At 36.9% G+C, this 22,902-nt stretch overlaps 1 long non-coding RNA gene across 1 annotated transcript in view; it reads left to right on the forward strand.

The window, feature by feature from the left end:
• LOC134729363 (uncharacterized) overlaps window positions 1-22,902 on the forward strand; it is a 255,709-nt gene that overhangs the window by 91,185 nt on the left and 141,622 nt on the right. The window contains exon 2 of the long non-coding RNA XR_010110372.1: window positions 17,934-18,060. This is a non-coding gene — a long non-coding RNA (uncharacterized LOC134729363). The remainder of the gene's footprint in view (window positions 1-17,933; window positions 18,061-22,902) is intronic.

Here is a 22,902-nt window from a genome sequence, read left to right on the forward strand (position 1 = left end):
CAGTGTCGCCACACAGCCTTTTCTTTGTGCTTCCCTGATACCTTTTCCTCTTCCTATAAGGATACCAGGCATATTAGATTAGGGCCTTAACTAATCTGTCCTCTGACCTCAACCTCCAGATATACAGTCACATTGGGAATTAGAGTTTTGACATGTGAATTTTGGGGCAACACAATTCATTCCATAACTGTTATAAATTTCCCTGATCAGGAAATGATGAAGAAGAGAACTCTTCTTCTAGAGTTATACTTTAAGGAAACATCTTGAGCACAATCAGAAACTAGACTTTTGGCAACAGGAAAAGCAATAGCATTGGAAACTGTAGTGGAGGCTGTGGTGTGTTACCCTATTGTTCCCTTTAAAACTAGGGCATTCATTCCTCTAGCTGCTGGAAGTGTTGCCTGCTGAGAAAGCTCAAGGCTAGGTTGCTTTCCAGAATTTCCCAAAGCCAAAATCAGTTTCTTTGTCCAATGCTAGGTAGCAGTACAAATCCAAAGATGCACCAATATAGGCTTCCAAAGCCTAGCCCCTAAGCTTCTGCATGGATGGGACAACTCAGAAGTGGCATCCAAAGTCCAGACCTTCTTGTGTTGATGGCTAAATCCTTCATTGAGACTGCATTTCAGCCCATCTTCTACCTCTGCCCAATTCTGCTTTCCACCTTCTCTTCCACAGAGTGGAACAGAGAGCACTGAACACAAATCTGTTTTATTTTTCCCAAGAAATCTAATTATATATATGCCAAACATTGGAATGATGAATAACACTAAAATAATCCATTTTAATGACATCAATCTGTGGAAATAGAGGACATAATTTATATCCATATTGTTTTTAAATTATTGATTATTCCTTACTAAATTTGTTTGGTATTACATTGCACCATGATATAAGCATCATGGGGACAGAAATGTTATGAAATTAGTTCTTAGAAGCATTCATAGCATCAAATAATATACCTGAAATATTGGGCATACCAATAAAGCTTAAAATTATAGCTTATTGCATATTCCTTAGAAAGCAGATAAAAATCTTAGTATAGTTTTGCATGTACAATTATTGTATATCCATCAAAGACTGGGTCAAAAGCTACTCCTTCATAATGTTTGCATTGATTTACCCCAGGTAAAAGAATCAGTCCTCACTGAGTTCTCTGCTGCTCCTTTGCAATGTCTGTTCCTTCCTGCCATCTATTACAGTTATTTAGCTCTCTTTGTTACATTTTTTTATTAATCAGCAAACCATGAAGTTGAGTGAAGGAAATTGCATCCATTCTCCATGATGGCTGAAGAAGGTGTGGAGGAGGGAAGCCACATGTGGATGGAAGCTTTTTGAAGCATAAACATTTGGATACACTCTAAGATTTGGAACAATCTTCACCATGATCAGGAAATCATTTATATTGCAGTATCCCCTACTGTGCCTAAAAATGTGATGTGTTCACTTTGTCTTACAATTGATTTCTAATGACTTCAAACTTATATATCTTCTTTGTGTCTTAAAGTAAATTTCAAATAATGGAATGTCAAGCATCAGAATAGAGGGGTAGAGATGTACATGTATTGCAGTTATGTCCTTGATACTGATTTAAGTAAGCACTACCTACCTCTATTCTAACATTGTTGTAGATTATGAACCCTGGTAAACTGTATAGCTGCCACCTTTGTCTGCCTGATCCTATACGCTTAAATCTGTCCAGTCCACCTATGTATGAAGTGGGAGGAAGAAAACCAGTACAAACTAAACTTACATCTCCAGCATTACATCAGGAAGTTCCAGACCCCCTCAATATCTCCTGAATAGGTTCATGCTCTCATTCAGTTCTGCTGCATAACAAATTCTTGAGCTCTGAGAGTTCTCTCTCACTTCTAGAACTCATCTTGTTGTGGCATGTAGAATTTAACTCCTGCATCTTAAACATGCTACTTTTTGTAGGACATAGTTGGAGCTCACACTCTTTCTGTTCTTTAGATATTTGAGTCAATGAACTGTTTTCAACAAATATGAATAATGGCTGTTTTTCAGATAGTTTCTGCTTAATTTAGGTTCCCAGAAATAAATACTGAGATGGAGAATTTTGGGCAAGACTTTTTTTTTTTTCTTGGTGAGTGCTGTCTTCAAGATTGTCCTAAATTGGGATGAGGTGCTTTTTATGCCTTTCCATGAAAAAGTTATTTGAGGTAGGCTGCCTCCACGGGAGAGGATGTGATCTTGGCAAGACAACTGTCTTTATCTGAGGCAAGTCTCCAAGATGCTTGACAACTGAGGGCTGTCTGTTGGCAGCATTCCCAGCAGCTGAGGAATAAGTCCTTTTCTGTCTTAAAGTGAGATCTGGACAGTGTTGCATAGGCTCCTATATTTGGTAAGTTCCAAGAACCTTCCAATAGGTAAATATGTCTTAATAATCTAATTTTTGGAAATATATCATAAGAAAAAATTCAGTGTGATGGTCTTCCTGTGAGAATAATATAGTATTTCTCAAAGTGTGATTCTGGAACACCACTACTACTAGGAATATGTTGAATACTGAATAACAATCTCTGGCGATGGGTTCAAGGTCATTATATTAATTAATACCCCCCTAAAACCAAGTGAATCAGAACTTCTAGAGTCTGTGGAAAAGACTGCCGTGTAAGAGGGAGGATTGTCCTGGACTTAAGGCAAAGCCATCTTTACTGGTATGTGTGTTTGGTGGGGGGAAGGGAGGCAGGTGTGTGTATGTGTGTTGAATGAATGGTAAGTATTCATGTTGATAATGTGACACAGGTAGCAATTTAAGTGCAAATGGTATATGAAGGCCTGTTTTAATAAAAACAATATTTTGAGGATTTAGGTTATTTTGTTAAAATAGACTTTGAATGAGTGTCGAAAAATTTTTGAAAGAGCAGTAAATTCATTAGAATGTAAGATATTTAGCCATTTCAAGTATCCATAAGCAACCTCAGTTATCCAAAATCATTTAGAAGCCTTTGGATAAATGGGAATTTGGTTAAAATATCTGGTTAGATGGTGGCCAGGAATGAATCACCAGCTAGTGAAACCCATCTAGTAATAACCTGGGATCTACCAAACAAAACTGTTTTGTGCACAGGGACTGCAAGAGACGATATAAATGTTGGCCTTCAAGATAGCCATGATTTTTTTTAATTATCACAATGGATCAAATTCATTGTCATTAATATCTCAGCTCTGTCAGCCCCTTGCCTTCCAGCTCAATGATGATGTCTCAACATTTACATCTCCATCTGCAACATCTTGGCTAATCTCCAGATATATTAATTCAAATTCCTGCTTGAAATCTCTACTTAGATTTCATATAATCCCACCTGAGCATTGACAGAGCCAAAAGCAAACCTTTTATTCTCTACCACATCCTTCCAAATCTGTTTGTTCTCTGGCCTCCCTATGTCATTAAGTAATGCCACCATATTGAAATTGTTCAACTGAAAACTTGGAAAACAATCTCAATCCATGACTCATTCAGCACCTTCCTAAAGCTAAATGTAGTATAATTGTCTCCAACTGGCCTTCTTTTCACTCTTCTCCCAACTCCAAGCCTATATTTTCTCCCTACAGCAGCCAGAGTCATCTTTTCATATTATCATTAGGTAGCATTATTACCCTTTTGAAATATCATCAAAATATTTTCATAGTACATTTTATAACATACCAATGACACCTACCATATTGTACACATTCTTACTTGGCATGACCCCTGCTCATTTTTCCAACTCCTTTATCATTCTTTTCCTTGTTTATTCTTCAAAGCACAATGACATTCCTATTAATTCTGGGAAAATAAAAGTGAATTCTTATCTCAGAAATTTTTTCCTGCTGTATTCTTTTTCTGGAATGAACTGCCTCCAGGTCTTCTCCAGGAGGGACTCTGAATATTCCCACATGTACCCAAATATTACCTTTTAGCCAAGCTTTTTCTTAACAATTCAATATAAGTCACCACCTTGTCCATCTTCCCCTAACATATCACCTTTTATTTATGTATTACATTTGTCATTATATTATTTATTAGTGCTTATTAATTTATTAATATTATTCTTAAGATAACTGAAACTCTACAGATAAAGTATCTTGCTTGGCTTATTGGCTACCATGTTTTTAGCTTCAGTCACAATGTTTGCATATTGCAAACATTCAACAAATATTTTTGAATTCATGAATTGATATCAATCATAATAGAAATTGCTAACTTTATTTAGCACTTAATATGCACCAGTTTTAAGCAATTTAAATGCACTATTTCATTCCATTCTTACATTGGCTTTATGAGGCACCACTATGCTAAAGAAAATTACAATTGTTAAAAAATTACAGCTTTATCCTGGTAGAATTTACATTAATAAACTTATGGGTGGCTTTATTTATCTGTTTATTATATAAGGAAATGAAAGTATTTACTAATTTTTAATTAATTTCTACATAATTTCAAGGTGGAAAAGAATATAATAAGAGTAGTATATGTGAACTGGGGTATTTTTGTAAAACACTGTCTTAGTCCACTTTGTGTTGCTATAAAAATACCTGAGACTGGGTAATTTAAACAAACAAAAAAGAGCTTCATGTAGCTCATGGTTCTTCAGGCTGAGAAGTTCAAAGACATAGCCCTGGCTTCCAGCAAGGGCTTTCTTGCTGTATTACAACAAGTGGAGAATGGTGGAGAAGGACAAAAAGGAAGTGGACTCATGTGAACATGAGAAAACATGAGTAGTGTCTTGGCTTTATGAAAGACTCATTCTGGTGAAACTAATCCATTTCCCCAAGAATAATCCACCTTCACAAAAGTGAGAACTGACTCATTACTGCTATATCAGCACCAAGTCATTCATAGGGATCTGTACCCCTAACCAATTACCTCCTAGTAGGTCCCACCTCTCAATACCACTGCATGGGGATCACATTTCAATATGGGTTTTAGTGGAGGAAAACAAATCATGTCCAAACCATAGTAAACCCAAACATTTTCCTTGGCAACGTCAAAAATCTACTTACTTAAAGCAAATGAACCAGTGTCTAGAAGTAGAGCATCTTTTAGTTATACAAACATATTATGCTAATGGGGCTTATTCTTTTATTACTATAAAGTATTGTGAAAATGTTCTCAAATTGTTTGGGAAAATAATTCATGGAAAAAATAACAAATTCTCATAGAACTGCATGAAGCAATACTGCTGGAAAACAAAATAAAATGTGTGATGGTGTTTTATTGATGGTAACAATATCATCTAGTACGTAGTTGGCAAGATTAATATGTATCTAGGACTTGGAGCTATTAAAACCCATCAAAAGTATCTCATTAGCTGTTAAAGTATTAAGGAAATAGAATTGCAATTATCTAAATCATCAAAACAAGTCTGCTTAAAATTTTATTCTCAGAGGTTTAGTAAGGAAGATATGGCATTTTAAAATAAATAGTCCTCATGACAATTTACTTAAAGTCATCATGTGATTCTTCATCTTGGTCAGGTAAAGAAGTATGAGTTACTGCCTCTGAGTTGGCCTGATATGGCAAGACTTTCAAGGTGAGACTATCTAATAAACTCCCTGAGTGTTAGCTAATAATACTTAGTGTCATTCTATCCTTCCATATAACTTGAATGTGAAGTGCAAGCTATGGATTTGGGAAGATGGGCAGAAGAACTTAAGAGTGTTTTGTAATAACCAGACTTAAAAACTATAATTTAAGATGTTTTGTCGTTGTTGTTGTTATTTTTGGAGTAGGGGCAATAAATTTAGCTTCATAACCAATAGAGTCTGAGATTATGGTCAAGGAGGTTATTATCTGGTTTTGATCTGGGTACCTTCTAGCTTTATTTCTTTTTCTTTATGGTATTTACCATTGAAAAGTGCATATCACAAAAATTAGCCAGGTGTGGTGGTGTGCACCTGTAGTTCCAGCTACTTGGGAGACTGAGGCAAGAGAATCTCTTGAACCCAGGAGGCGGAGGTTGCAGTGATCCGAGATCACGCCAAAAAAAAAAAAAGTATTAATTATAGATAAAACTAAATGCTTACTACGTACCTCATTCTCTCAGCCATTCTGTTTGATAAATTTCATGATCAGTAATCTTTAATATAGAAAATAAAGACTCAGATAATTAAGTAAATTCCCAAATAGGTTAAAAAAGCTGAAGTTCAAATTCAGGTCCAGTGTTGATTAGAAAACACTGGGCCCCAATCGATGGTCCTTAGTCTGTTCTTGAACCCTCTCCTTCCATTTCCCTTTATATAAATTCAATGCAAGACTATACAATGATCACCACCATGCCAGACCCCATAGGAGGTAGCAAAGAAAAAAGAATACCTAGCTGGATCTAATTCATATATTTGTGCTGATAATTAAATGTGATTTTTTAAAATGCTAAGCACATTGACTGGGTTATAGTTATGTTTATCAAATCATGGAGTTTATTTTTTCTCCTCCTTCTCCTATTTGATGATGATGGTGATGATAATGATAATGATGACTCTATTTCTGTCTTTAGGAATTTAAATCTAATAAAAGCAACAAATATAAAGACAAATAAAATCATTAGATATTAGAGGTGCTATGAGTACAGGAGATGTGTCTTAGAGTATTTGGTTTAAGAGATATCTTAAGTTTTGAGTATGATTTAGCTTAGCAGTGGAGAAGGAAGTCTCAGCATTAAAACTTGCTTGAACAGAGATGTGAAAGAAATGCTCTCAATCCCAAATCAACTTGAGGCTGAGTAGATAGTGGTAGAAGATCCTCTTCTGGAGATTCTGACCCCTTCTCTTCAATGCAGACCATCAAATCTCCTGAGGTTTATAAAGCTCCAAGCCGAATCCCACTCCATTCAGAAGTGTCAGATTTCCCTTCAAGAGAGGAATAAAAAGGAAAACCTCTGTGGAGTCAAATATATGCATCTCTCTCAAGATATACTTTAGAGCTAAAATGTTCCACCCCTGACTCAACAGAGAGGCCTGTTGTAGGGCTTTCTAGAAGCAATGGCTCTGTGAATACCTGTTCTAGTTCTTGTAACTTTCTCTGCGAAACTTTCTGGCATTAAATTGACTGGTTTTAGTCATTTCTATCCTTGCCCTGCCCAACCACAGCGACTTGCAATGATTTTTTTTTTTTTCTAGTCACTGATTAGTTCAGCTAGGATGAATCTGATTTTTGCTTAGTTTTGTGCAAATTTCCTCCTGTGAACTGCTGCTGGTCTGTTGGGTCCCTGCCAAGGACACTTCCTCACCTGGAATCTTGTTTAGAGTTTCAGGCAGCAAGTTGGCAGCTGAGATGTTTGTAGTCATAGTAACTCCAGCGGAAGATTAGGGATGCACCTACGTGAAGATGTCTGGCCATGTGAAAGTGAAGCTGCCTTTCTCAATTCTTCCTTCTATCCATTCATTCACTGATTCAGCCTCCACACATTCATTGAGAATCTCCTATATTTCCTACCTTGCATTTGATACAGGAAATGCAGACTTGAGCATTACTTAGGTGCTGCCTTTAAAAGAACCATTCATTATTTAATCCCTGAAAACTTTTTTTAGGACTTCTATACTCCAACCCTTCTCTGAGTTCTTGAAATGTAGGGAGGAGATGAATAGGACACAGTGCTTATCCGTATAGTATATGTCATCCAGAAAAACAAAAGAGCAACCACTATGCATAGAGCTCAGTGCCATATACATTATTTTGAATCTACTAAAGTACACAGATATAAAAGCAAACTTTACTGCAGTAAGGGAAGTGTCACATAACTTAATAGTAGTGGATCTCAACCGTGTACTATATGGCCCTACCTGGGTACATTTAGTAGTGTCTGGAGACATGTTTGATTATCAGACCTGAGGAGTGTTACCAGCACTGAGTAGGTAAAAGACAGCAATGCTGCTAAATGCCCTATAGTCTATAGGACAGCCCTCCACAACAAATAGTAATCCAGCCCCATATGTCAATAGTGTCCCGACTGGGCTTCACTCTACAGACAAATGCAGATGGCTACGAGTGAAAAGGAAGGTTTGATTCACCATCTTGAGGGTCAAAAAAAGGCTTTCCAAGAAGAAAGCATTTCAGTTGGCGATTGTGGACTTCACTACACATTAGCATGATTTCTTATGAACCTGAAGCCTTATAGAATAAACACCAAGTGACAGAAAATCCTCTTTGGTTTATTTTCACCAAAATTACTGGGGAATATTTTTTCCAAGTGATTTTGTTAGATATTCCCAACTACTCTGTCATGGATATGGAACAAATAACAAATACTATTTTTCTGTGAAAATTAAAACCCAAAAGGATCATGTTTTGTTTTATACATCCCTCTTAGTCCTAAGTCACCACTGTTCATAAATGACATTGCTAATCAAGTCTGATAATTGCCAAAAATAAGCCATGCTACTCCAGCAATGAAGAGACAGGAGAAATACCAGAAATTCTTCACAAGGTATACTGATAATGTTCTGTTGAACCACAAGTTGCAATTTTGGGTGATTAAGTATCAGGTTCCTTGGATATTTTTTTAACCTCATTAGAGACCTTCTATTATTTAACAATACCCTAGTTAAATAATCTGACAATACCATGCTGTTTTGGTTACTGTAGGCTTGTAATATAGTTTGAAGTCAGGTAGCGTGATGCCTCCAGCTTCGTTCTTTTGCTTAGGATTGTCTTGCTTATGTGGTCTCTTTTTTGGTTCCACATGAAATTTAAAGTAGTTTTTTTTTTAATTCTCAAGAAAGTCAATTGCAGCTTGATGAGGATAGCATTGAATCTATAAATACTTTGGGCAGTATGGCCTTTTTCACCTTTCCTCCTATCCATGAGCATGGAATGTTTTTCCATTTGTTTGTGTCCTCTCTTATTTCCTTGAGCAGTGGTTAGTAGTTCTCCTTAAAGAGGTCCTTCATATCCCTTGTAAGTTGTATTCCTAGGTATTTTATTCTCTTTGTAGCAATTATGAATTGTGGTGTATAGGAATGCCTGTGGTTTTTGCACATTGATCTTGTATCCTGAGACTTTGCTGAAGTTGCTTATCAGCTTAAGGAGATTTTGGGCTGAGATGATGGGGTTTTCTAAATACACAATCCAAAACAGATATATAGACCAATGGAACAGAACAGAGGCCTCAGAAATAATGCCACACATCTACAACCATCTGATCTTTGACAAACCTGACACGAACAAGCAATGAGGAAAGGATTCCCTATTTAATAAATGGTGTTGGGAAAACTGGCTAGCCATATGCAGGAAGGTGAAACTGGATCACTTCTTTACACCTTATATAAAAATTAACTCAAGATGGATTAAAGACTTGAACATAAGACCTAAAACCTTAAAAACCCTAGAAGAAAACCTAGGCAATACAATTTAGGACATAGGCATGGGCAAAGACTTCATGACTAAAACACCAAAAGCAATGGCAACAAAAGCCAAAATTGACAAATGAGATATAATTAAACTAAAGAGCTCCTGCAGAGCAAAACAAACTGTCATGAGTGAACAGGCAACCTACAGAATGGGAGAAAAATGTTGCAATCTGTCCATCTGACAAAGGGCTAATATCAAGAATCCACAATGAACTTTAAACAAATTTACAAGAAAAAAACAAACAACCCCATCAAAAAGTGGGCAAAGGATATAAACAGACACTTCTCAAAAGAAGACATTTATGTGGCCAACAAACATGAAAAAAAGCTCATCATTACTGGTCATCAGAGAAATGCAAATCAAAACCACAATAAGATAACATCTCACCCCAGTTAGAATGGTGATCATTAAAAAGTCAGGAAACAACAGATGCTGGAGAGGATGGGGAGAAATAGGAATGCTTTTAAATTGTTGGTGGGAGTTTAAATTAGTTCAACCATTGTGGAAAACAGTGTGGCGATTCTTCAAGGATCTAGAACTAGAAATACCATTTGACCCAGCAATCCCATTACTGAGTATATACCTAAAAGATTGTAAATCATTCTGCTACAAAGACACATGCACATATATGTTTATTGCAGCACTGTTCACAATAGCAAAGACTTGAAACCAACCCAAATGCCCATCAATGATGATAGACTGAATAAAGAAAATATGGCACATATACACCACGGAATACTATGCAGCCATAAAAAAGATGAGTTCATGTCCTGTGCAGAGACATGGATGAAGCTGGAAACCATCATCCTCAGCAAACTAACACAGGAACAGAAAACCAAGCACCACATGTTCTCACTCATAAGTGAAAGTTGAACAATGAGAACACATGGACACTGGGAAGGGAACATCACACAATGGGGACTGTCAAGGGATGAGGGGTTGGGGAGGGATAGCATTAGGAGAAATATCTAATGTAGATGACCGGTTGATGGGTGCAGCAAACCACCATGGCACATGTATATGTGTATGTAATAAACCTATTACATATGTAATAAACCTATTACATATGTAATAAACCTGCACATTTTGCGCATGTATCCCAGAACTTAAAGTATAATTAAAAAAAAATAATCCGACAAATGGCGTCATTTTGAATGAGGACCATTAACAATGACTATTTAAACCCTTTAGAAGAGCATTGATTTGAGGAACTCCCCAAAAAACTACCAAGAAAACATAGAATTGTTCAGAGACCACATTTGGCAGGAAATGGATTAAGGAATGGAGTTGAGCTTCATTAGTTATTTCTCTAATGGACTTCCCACCTTCAGGAAATGCCAGAGTTAATCAGGTAGATAACTCTTCAGATACTTTGCATCACCTAAAGGTTTACTTGAGGCTTATAATCACTTGCCCACTTGACCATTTGTAGCTATTTCCTTTCAAAGCAAGTTACCCATATCTGCTTATTCTACCATCTAAACATTTTTCTAATCTGTTCCTAATTTCTGCTCTCCAGTGCACAGCTGGTTTAGGATATTGACTACCATGTCTTTTATATTCTGTTCCCATATTACATCTAAATTATTCAGCTAACATATTTATCTAAAATCACAAACATAATTGGATTTATTTTGAAAGAAATAATCCAGGAATGAAAAACTACCTCAGGACGGAAAGAGAAGATAACGTTAAAGTAATTACAATGAAAAACAAAAGGAGTTGTCTAATTCTACCTGGAAGCCATTATGTAGAGGTCACCTCTAACTGCTGAGAAGGGGATTAGCAAATTTTAGAGAGGTGTTAACAGCCATGATCAAACTGTGACCTTCTCTTCCATGTAATCAGGACTGAAATAGCACTGAAAAAAGAACCTCATCACGTGAATGGTGATAATTTTAACCTATTTTGCACCCTGTAACTCATTCTATGCCTCACCAGTGGTATGGATCCCTCACTTTGAGAAACAGTGATTCAGGCTTGTCATCTTAGCTTGGACCATGGCAAAGCATTTAAATAGGGCTCTGTCTCATTCCCTTCCAAAATGCCCACCACACTAGGCACCCATGTGACTTGAAAAGGCAGATTTCTTTTTTCTTTTAAACCTTTCTCACTTTAAACCATACAGTGGTTTCATTGTACGGTATGTGTCTCCAAAAAGAGTTACTACAAGGAACAGAACTTTAAAATTTTTTAAAAAAATTTCTGAAAGTTGTGTTTTGAGTTACCAAAAGACAATCATGAAAAGATTGAAAGGTGTGGATGTAGTTTCTTTCTTCTATCTTAGCCAATAAAAATAACTAATATTTATAATATCAAATTACTCAAAATACTTAAAGACAAAACAGTGTCAGGAACTATTCTAAGTAGTTGTATATGTTAACAAATGAAACAGATCCGAAAACTGGAGTACAGTGAAGTAGTGTCCTGTCCAACATTTCAGACCCTATTAGTGGCAGAGCCAAAGCATTGCTCAAATTGAACACAGGTGGTCTGGCTTCTGAGTCAGTGTTTTCAGTCATCTTTAGAGTAACTCAAAATCTGATATATCTCATTAGAATTTTTGGTTATGTGCACATTTAATAGGTTTGCATCCTTTCAGCTTCTTTAGATGAAATGAGGGACACTGATACAGAGCACCAATTTTATGCAAACTACAGACAAACAATTTTCTGTCAGTTTGGTTATCAGTGGACCTGAACTGCTGTGTGTGTGTGTGTGTGTGTGTGTATGTGTGTGTGTGTGTGTGTAAGACAAGAAGGGAAGAGTAGAGAGGAGCTTTGCTAAATTGTATAGAGATAGTATATTATGAGGTGGATTGTAATATCATTTTCACACATTGGACATTAATTCTATAGAATACCATTGGATTCTTAAACTTTTTATGTAGATTCTTTAAAATGGTCATTTGCAGCTTGTGCTAAGCATCAAAATGGATTACGCATTTTTAGGCCTGTCTTGCAAAGAAGTTATGATATCAACAGTTCCTGTTTCCCATTTTCAGGGCAGAAGTAAATCTAGATTCCTCTTGCAAGACACAGCTTGTCACAAATGCTAGACTAAACATTCAAAAATAAAGGTGAGCTCCAGAGAGAGCACAGAGCTTCCAAAGGCCAATTTGTACACCCTGTCTTGAGAGCTATTTTCTGACAGACAACAAAAGATGCTGTTCTTGAAAGAAGAGCTTATTTATTTGGGTTGTCTGCAGTAAGCTTGTTTGATGTTTCTTTGACTCTTGATCTTTGTTGGAGGAAAAGTGGAAGAGGAAGAGAGACAGAGAAAAAAAAGTCTATTAAATTGGTAAAGTTCTGGTTCTAATGTTGGAATAAAGAACTCTTTAACCCAGCTGGAAATACAGATCTACCTTGGTTTGCCTTTCTCTAGCTTCCACAGCTGTTTGCTGTGGGCTGTACTCCAGCTCTCCCTGCTGGCTCAGAACCACTTGCTCCTTGGGACAATGCTGGCAGGGGGAGGAAGATATTCAATACTTTAAACTTACTCTCACCCCTTTTATGAATATACAGGGATTAAGATTAAGTTGCTACCTCCTATGTGGAATCTGGGGAGTCAGTTTTGATTATTAGATGCTGGCTTATTGGAATGGACTGTTGACTACCAGGATAATTTTGAGTCTATAAAATCTTTCTTATTCCATAATCTTAGCCTGGTTAGTAGCACTCTTCTCAATTCTTTATCCCCTTCTTTCCTTCTCTCTCTCTCCTTTCTCATTCTCTCTCTTGTCTATTCATTTAACAAACATTTCTGACAGTTTTTCTACCATTATCTATGAGAATCATAAAGGACTTTCACAGATATATTAAAACACAATTTCCTAATAAAGATTTCATGATATATGGGAAATTATATGGAATATCACTTATTGGTTAGCTGTTGGGATGTCTTTGGAAGATATCTAGGACCTCTTCAGAACTGGAATTAGAAAAGCCACAAAGAGCCCAGGAAATCCTAAATCTTTATTCTCCTCTTCTATGCTTATCTCTAAATCTGTGGTATGTTCTCCTTTGTACAAACTGTTTGTCTTGGTTGCTTCATGTCCAAAACACGTATTTTCTAGATTAAATTGTTTCTATTATGCAAGTAAAACCAAACTCATTTACAGGCTCCCAGTCATAATTCCAAATTTCCCAGAAAGACAGTCTGATTGTCTCCACTTGCTTGAGATGTAATGCCGATGTTTAAGTGATTTCTTGAAGAAGAGCTTGTCTCTTTTTCAGCCATAATCACTTGCTCTGTCTGGTAGGGATGTCCTCTCCTCTACTTTTGTAGTTCTGTCTTGAAGCCCCATATCATCATCATCATCGCCGTTGCCCTGATTATCTGCTAGAGTCATGTTATGGCACCCCCTGGACTTGATTTCTCTCCCTGGGTGCCAGCAGAATACTTTAACATATAATAAATGTTCAATAAAAGTTAGTGGCAGTTTAGTAATGATGACGTTTATGATCAGCAAGAAAAGAAAAAATTATTCCAGGCCAAATGGCAGTTAATTGAGTCAAATTTATCTCAATTAATTAACTGGATTAATAAGTCTGCTTAGGCAAAATTTATGTCCCTACACGGTAGCCAGATAGGTAAATAGAGATAGTCTTAGAAGAATACATGTTATGTAAACACTCAGTAAATATCAGTTAATATTATTTATCCTCCCATAAAAGTGGCTTGAGGTGTGAAAAGAAACCTGTGTGTGTGCCTCTCTGTGTGTGTATGTATATGTATTGTTTCCCAATACCCTTTCATCTTTTAAAAAAAAAATTCCTAAGTCATTTTCCACCATCCCAATTATCCATTTTGAAACATATCTTATTTTTTATGAATTGGTGTTTTGAGGGTACATACATTTCAATATTGATTTTTGAAAATTATTTAATACTGTTAGTGCTGCTGGATGGGATAATGACAAAAGGAGGTCTTTAAAGAAAATGTTTTTCATTGTAAGAAAAATAGAAGCACTGGAAGTTCTAGCCAGAGCAATTATACACACACACACACACACACACACACTCACACACACAAAGCAATAAAAGAAATAAAGGGCATCCAAACTGGAAAGGAAAGTGAAATTATCCTTGGTGGCAGATAATATGATTTTATATTTAGAAAAACCTAAAGAGTCTACCTAGAAACTATTAGAACTGATAAACAAATTCAGTAAAATTGTGGATATAAAATTCTAATACAAAAATTAGTAGCATTTCTGTATGTCAGTAGCAAACAGTCTGAAAAAGAAATGACGAAGGCAATTCCATCTACAATGGCTACAAATAAAATAAAATTCTTAGAATTAAATTTAACCAAAGACGTGAAAAATCTCTACATTTAAAACTGTAAACATTAATAAAAGAAATTGAAGTGGGGACAAGAAATTGAAAGATATCCCATGTTTATGGATAGGAAGAATTAGTATTGTTAAAATGTCAATATTACCCAAATAAATCGACAGAATCAATGCAATACCTATCAAAATAACAAATATAATTTTTACAGAAATAGAAAAAATATTATAAAACGCACATGGAATCACAAAAGACCCAGAACAGCTCAAGCAATTCTGAGCAAAAAGGACAAAGCTGAAGATATCACATTACCTGATTTCAAATTCTACTACAAAGCTATATTAAACAAAACAACACGATACTGGCATAAAAACTATACATACAGACCAATGGAAGAAAATAGGAAATCCTGAAGTAAATTCAGGTATTTGCAGTGAATTCATTTTCAACAAAGTTGCCAAGAACATACACTGAGGAAAGGAGGAAAGGACAGTCTCTTCAAAAAATTGTGCTAAGAAAACTGGATATCCAAATGCAGAAAAATGAAACTAGATTCCTATCTCTCACCACATAAGAAATCAAATTGAAATGCATTAAAGACGTAACATAAATCTAAGATGTGAAACTATAAAACTTCTAGAAGAAAACATTGGAGAAACACTTCAGGCTATCGGTCTGGGCAAAGATTTCTTGAGTAAGCCTTCAAAAGCACAGGCAACCAAAGTAAAAATGGACAAATGCAACCACATCAAGCTAAAAAGCTTCAGCATAACAGAGGAAACAATCGATGAAGTGAAGAAACAACCCACAAAATGGGAGAAAATATTTACAAACTATCCATCTGACAAAGGATTAACAACCAGAATATATAAGAAGCTCAAACAATGCAGTAGGAAAAAATAATCTGATTAAAAATGGGCAAAAGATCTAAATAGACATTTCTCTATTGCTGCTTTACAAGGGCTGTTTTCTGTCTTGATGTATCTGGGTGGCTAACAAATTCTCTTATGATATTTAAAACTTAGAATATTTACTATAGCCTTTGTGAATATGTCCCAATTCTCACCTACTTGACCCTGAATATGTCTTCTTTAGTTATGCACAAGATTCTTTGCCTTGTGAAAGCTCTTGGACAATACTTTTTTGATCTGCTCTTCGATATTTTAGTTTTTGCCTTTGTACATTAAGAAGTCTGCAATGTACCTGCAGTACTGTGCTAGGCACAAGGGAAACAGCGGTGAACAAAACAGACATCCAGATACTCCTAGAACATATAAGTTAAGGGACAATATGAACCATAAACAAAAAAAATACAAATCATCAACTTGTTAATACACAAAGATCATCAACTGATCTTTTAAGAGTAAATGCCAGGAAGCTAAAGCTTAAGAAAAGTTGTATATTATACACAAGAGTGTAAAACTTAGCTTGGCCAGTCAAAAGAAAAAAAAAAAAAAAAAGGTGTCCCTGTGGAAATGATGTTTAAGCTGAGACCTCAAGGATAAGTACAAGTTATCCAGTTATTGAAAGAGGAGACAATCAATTTGAGGAGAGAAAAAAATATGCTAACTCTCCTTCATGCATTTTTTTATCTATTCAACAGACATTGATTGAGTGCCCAATTGATGCTGAGTACTGTTGCAGACAGTGGAAACTCAGAAGAGAACAAGTTAGGAAATTTTAACTCATTTGGTACTGAAATTCTAGTGAGGAAGGCAGAGTGCACATGTTCTTTTGGAACTTAAATTCTAGTGGGGAAGACAAACACATGAGAAAATGATGCTGTTTCTAGCACTGACCTGTGTAATGAATGAAATTTATGGCCGGGCGTGGTGGCTTATGCCCGTAATCCCAGCAGTTTGGGAGGCTGAGGCAGGCAGATCACCTGAGGTCAGGGGTTTGAGACTAGCGTGGCCAACATGGTGAAACCCCATCTCTACTAAAAATACAAAAATTAGCCAGGAGTGGTGGTACACACCGGTAATTCCAGCTACTAGGGAGGCTGAGACGAGGAACGCTTGAACCCGGGATGCAGAGGTTGCAGTGAGCTGAGATTGCACCACTGCGCTCCAGCAGCAATATATAATAGGTGGGTCTGGGCAAACCTTTCAGAGGAATTAAGTTTCAGTGGGTGAAAATGAAGTACACATGTGAAACTGAGAGGAGTTCAGTATAGTTGGAGTGAAGAACATCAGGGGCAGAGATGTGCATAATTCATCTGGAAAAGTATGTGAGACCAGATCCTGCAGGAATCTGTGATTTTGAGTATTTTCCAAAGGTCGATGAGCAGCTATTAAAAGGTATTAAACAGGGGCATCACATGATCTTATTTGCATTTTGTAAAATGAGTAAAAAAGATCGTCTGTGGAGCATGGATGCCTGTTAAAATCTCTCCTGAGCTGCTAATATGCATATAAAGACTCGACACTGACTGTCTGTACTATTAAAGCTGAACATGCAGGCAACCAGGTGACTCATTAATCCCATTCCTAGGTACATTACCCAACATAAATGCATGAATATTTGCACCAAAACAGATGTGCAACATTTGATATTTGAAACATTTGAAATTGATAGCAACACTGTTTGTAGTATCTCCAACCTAAAACCAAACCAAATGTTCATCCAAAGTGGATTAAATAATGAATTATGTCGTATTCATATAATGGAATACTTTGTAGCAATAAGAATAAACAAATTACTGCTACACACAACATTGAGGACTAGGACAAACAAGACATTAAACAAAGGAGCCAAATGTACAAGAATACATACTGCGTGATTTCATTTATATAAATTTTCAATGTAGGCCTTTAGTGTTTGAATTCAGAAACTGGTTGTCTTTGAGGAGGAGAATGGGAATACCTTGGGGAGGTGGCTTCGGGATACTGGTGATGTTCCATTTCTTGATCCAGGGAGAAGTGGGATACATGGGAATTTACATTATGAAGATTCGTTGAGTTGCACAATTGTAATTTTTGCCCTTTCATTGTGTATTTTATAATTCAATTAAAATTTTAATAAAACCAAGAAACCAAAAAAAAAAAAATGTTAAGAATGATGGCCACAGGCCAGGTGTGGATTGATCACATCCCAGACCAGAAGGTATAAGAATAAATAAGTAGATTAAAGTGATACTCTAAGGACATTAAGAGGCTCAATGATTGGTCACTGAGGAATCAGGAGGAGTCAGATAATTGTTAGAATTTTGTGTAAATTTACTCTCTCCCTCTCTTTTGCAAGCTTCTTAAAGGTGTGTCTGTATCTCGTTCCTATTATCCCCACAGCCAAACACTACAATGGATGTGGAATAAATGAGCAACAAATATTGAATTAATAAATAAACATCACACTTTCTGATGAGGCTGGAGGCTCTCACTTGATAGCAGAGGATAAAGAGAAGAAGAAAAGCAGGTCAGTAAGCTGTAGTGCTCTCAGCTGTTACTTCATCAGAAAAGGAAATAAATATAGAGTTGTTTTGAACAGCAGCATCGATGTTTTCTTAGGTCTCGTGGACACAGCAATGAGTCCTGACACGGGGTGGGAAACCATCTATTGACAATCGGCACTCATCATAAGCCTTTTAAAGTTTTCTGCGGAAAGCCAAGATGAAGTAAAAATAGCACCGTATTATTCTAGGTCTGACTGATGGGAACAGTTGCATAAAGGTTTCTTGTTAAGTGCGTCAAATGTTACCCTTTGTGTGACTTTGGTTTAGCTTGCTAGTCTGATTAAATTCCATTCACCAGCAGAGGAAGCGATTGGTATTTATATGTCTGAAACTGCTCTGAGTCTGGCCGTCCTAGACAATGTGGATATTTCTGGAGAGAGAGGGAGAGAAAAGCCAGGGTTTATCCACTTGGTTTATAAATGGTCACCAAGAACAAATAGATATTGTTTAACCTCAAGAAGTGCAGTCAGGTTCAGTAGATCTGCCTGCATCTGAGCTGTTTCACATCAGCTTTTTTCTTTTTTTTTTCTTTCCTGGATTTATAAAGCTTTTAATAGTCATTTGCCAAAGCATTTTTTTTTCTTCGTGGTAAGTGGATTTTTTTCTACAATATATTAGATGCTCAATCACTTTCTTATAATGGGCATATTTAGAAAAAACTGTTTCTTAAAAAAAAATTGAGGTTCATGACTATAAACAACAACTTCACAGCTTGGACCATGGCTAGGCCAAGGGATTTTGAGTGAGGCTGGCTAAGTTTTCACACCTCTGCAGTTACTCTTGTCACAGACATGTGACAGCAGTGAAGGAATTTGGGTTAAGGGTCTGTTTTTCCTTAACCGTAAAATCATGAGCATGCTATCTAACTAACAGTTTTATCAGTATTTCCATCTTGAAATAATGTATATTTAACGCCTAAGATGATTCCTGGCATACAGAGACATAAACATATGCTACTGACGTTCTCTTTGTCCGTATTTTGATACTGAATTACAGTTAATTTTTATGAGCAGCTTTGTTTTATCTTATACCAAGAGCCCTAATTTATTTTACCCTAGGATAATTATATTTCAATTTCAGTTTTGCTTCCGGTTACTTTCCTCACCATCAACCATCAGTATTATTACTGTGTGTCAGTGGATGCTGGTATTCCCATTTGTTCTTTCTTTATCTGCTGTGAAATCAGGTATCTACATTCACAGAAAGGAAGAGCAGAATCTGAGTTCAGGCCTAAGGGGGCCTTCATGGCTGAGTCCCTGGGCTCTTAGAGTAGCCCTTGGACATCTCTCTTGGCTGCTCAGGGTTCAACTCTTCATCCTTGAGGATTCTTCTTGGATAAGTGAGGTCTTGCTGATACGTGTTGGAAACCCCTAAAGAAGTCACACTTTTGCACATGAAGGATAGAAGCTCATTGTAAAGGTCTATAGAAATGAAGGTTAAATATCCTCAAAATAAGATTATAATGCATTTTATGAGAATAGACATTCTGCTGTGCTCATTTAAGGGAGGCACCAATGTTAAGAATAACTACACATTCCTACTCTGATAAAAAGAAAAATAGCTGAAATCAGTTTTATCAATAAGGAAAAAAATTAGTACACATTGCAAGGATCAGAGCAGAGCAATGGGAAAGAAAAGAGCAGATCTATAAGCTGGGCATGCTGACAAGTGCCTGTAATCCCAGCTACTTTGGAGGCTGAGAAGGGAGAATCGCTTGAGCCCAGGAGTTCAAGATCAGCCTGGGAAACATAGCAAGACTCTCTCTCAAACACAACTCTCTCTCACACACACACACACACACACAACCAAACACAGATCATCTGAGGCAGTGGGTCTGGAATGAACTGGAATGATCATCTGAAATGCAGATGATACCACCAGGTAATATCAATGCTTCTGGTTGTGGAGCCACGCTTTGAGAACTGGTTCGGATTCTGGCTACTCAGCGTGGTTAAGCATGGTGCACAGACCAGTAGCACCGGTGACACCTGGGAGCACTGTTATGCATGCAATCTCAGACCCCCTCTCAGACTTACTGAATCAGAACTTGTGGGCACAGTAAAACTTAAGATTCACCAGTCTGAAAAAAAAAAAAAAAAAAAAAAAAAAGGCAGACCTGAAAGCAAACAGGCAAATGGTCAACCCACTAGTGGAAGAAAATCAGCTGTAATCAAGGGTTAACATTTGGGCAAATTCATATGGAAATGGAGTTTAAATGATCTTGCATGTCAGGAAATTAAAATGGCAGAGGGGTAATGGGAGTTGTCACAATAATATCTCACAAATGGAGAAATACCGTTGCCTAGGATGACCGATTGTGCACAAGTTACTTTTCATCCTCTGGCTGTGAACAGAGCTCAAAAAGTATATTCCTGACCTTACTTCCTTCTATAAATTACTGATGCTAATACCTCCCTGTCTGTGGATGCACTGAGAGATAACAAAGCACACATGCAGCTCTATAGCCTCTTTCCTTCAGATTCTCAATCTTCAGTGTATGGATGAAGCCACCAACCTGGCAAAGCATCCAGGGAAAGCAATTACTTCATTTATGACACATTTAAATTTGTTGAATAAACAATTTTGAGTCTTCTATGGGGCCTATTACACTTGAGCCTGAGAAGTGCTTATTAATAATTTTTCAGCTAATATTTACTCAAAGCACTCTAAATCAGCATTTCTAAATAAAGCTGAGTCCAAAGGGCAGAGGGCTGGTAGGCAGATGATGAGGAAAGCTGACTCTCAACATTCCTTTAGAAAGTTGAGGTTTATAGAGGGTTGGTTTTGGCAACTCCACTGGAAACTTATGTTTAGATAGCCGTCTAATTCTAAACCAGTTCTGACTTTGCCCAGAATTTGGGTATGAGACAATAAATTAGCCTGATATTGTTGGAAAGAAATCTACTCAGGCTAAGAGTCAGAAAACAAACTTGGTTTTATTAGCTCTGTGACCTTGAATATGGCACTTAGCATTGCTGAGGCTTAGAAGGTAGGAAAGTAGGGGTGGGTTGGGGGGACACTTACTGAGAGCAAAGCACAACAGACTTCTACAACAACGGATATTAGCCCTGCTTACTCTGTCTCCATGCACTCAAAGACACATGCAAGAGACACAGAGATGTGTATTAAAATGCAGAGTTTGCTGCAAGCTGTTATCAAATCAACTTGATCGTATCAGCCATGTCTCTAAACTTATCTGTTTTGATTCTTCTTCAGGAACTACTTTCGGCTGGTAAGCAGATCTTACAGTACAGTAGTTAAGCATATAATGTTTGGAGCCTGACAGATATAGGCACAAATCTCAAGTCCACAACTATGTGAACGTTGCTAAGTTGCTGAACATTGTTAAGCCATTGTTTCCACATCTGTAAAATGGAAAAAAAATCATTGTTCCTACCTCAATGCTGTATATGCTGAATGAGAGGGAAAATGTATAAAAGCTCTTACCATAGCATAATACAGAACCTAACACAAACTTAGCCTCAATCAATTTTAAATATTTTGACCACTGTGAATTTTGAATTATTTACTTACACTTTAATCAGGATGGTTATTTCTATCTATTTTATGATCTTTGTCCATCTAGATATCTCTTGCGGGATACTTTCACCTGGACTACATTTGTAGCTATTTAATGATTCCTAAGTCCGATGCATGACCAGTCCTTTATCCCAGCCTCTCTTAAGTCCAATCCCCATTCAGGTCCTAAACACATTCACCTTTTTTCCAGGTATATTAAGTTTGGTTCCTTAGAAGTGGGTATCAGGAAAAGGATCCATGTGAATACAAATAAATCAATAATCAATTTTTTTAAATGATAAGAGATAGGGAATGTGGGAAGAAAAGAAGGCCCCACAAGAGTGTGATATCAAACAATGTGCCAGGGAGGTAAATGTTGGCTCAGCCCCACACGTGATCTCTGGAGACAGCATGGATTCTACACAGGTTTGCAGGTAAACTAGCTCCCTGAAAATATTGGAATTATTCCAAACAGATGGCAAGATAACTGGATATATCCATCACTCACTGTTTGAGGGCTGCCCCAGAAATTTGAAGGTCTCCATGTATTAAGGCAAGTTAGCTACTGATAGCCTGAGGGAAGACTGCCTGCTAAGAAGCACACGTGCTAGCTGTTGAGAGTAAAGGTATACATGGAACTAACCATGAAAACAGTGTAAAAGGAATCATAGGAACATAGGCAGAGCCCTGACAGCATCTGCCATAACAATAATGCTAATATTAATGTAATCAGAAAAGGGGTCTTGATGCAGACCCCAGGAGTGTGTTCTTGCAGACAGGAATTCAAGGTGAGTCAAAGAGAGAAGAGAAGGTTCATAGAACGCTACCCTATTACAGAGCAGGGCATACTCAGAACGCAAGAAGAGGAATGCTTCACAGTAAGAAGAGATAGTTTCTTGAAAGCTATTCCATTACTGAGTAGAGTGTCCTCAGAAAGCAAGTGGAGGAATTCACTATCTTTGCTTGAAGTTTTTCGTATACAGGAGTCTTACCTATGTAAAGAATAAACTAAGCTGTGCCTACATGTGGGTGGGCTGACAGCATGACAAAATGTATTATTCTATTGATTTAAATAAAACTATCTGTGACGTGTTAGTGTGTAAGTATATTAAAGTATAACTGTAATTATCTTGAAAGCACATATTGTTATGGTTATTGAGACATCTAGGCTTTCTGTTTTTATAGGATTTTGTCCTTACAGGCATTACCAAGCTGACTCCTTAGGTAAAAACATCTTAGGACTATGGGTCATGACTAGCAAAGACTGTGCCTTGCCAGTTTTAAGA

Source organism: Pan paniscus, chromosome 18 (assembly GCF_029289425.2).
Source record: "Pan paniscus chromosome 18, NHGRI_mPanPan1-v2.0_pri, whole genome shotgun sequence".
NCBI classification, from domain to species: Eukaryota; Metazoa; Chordata; class Mammalia; order Primates; family Hominidae; genus Pan; species Pan paniscus.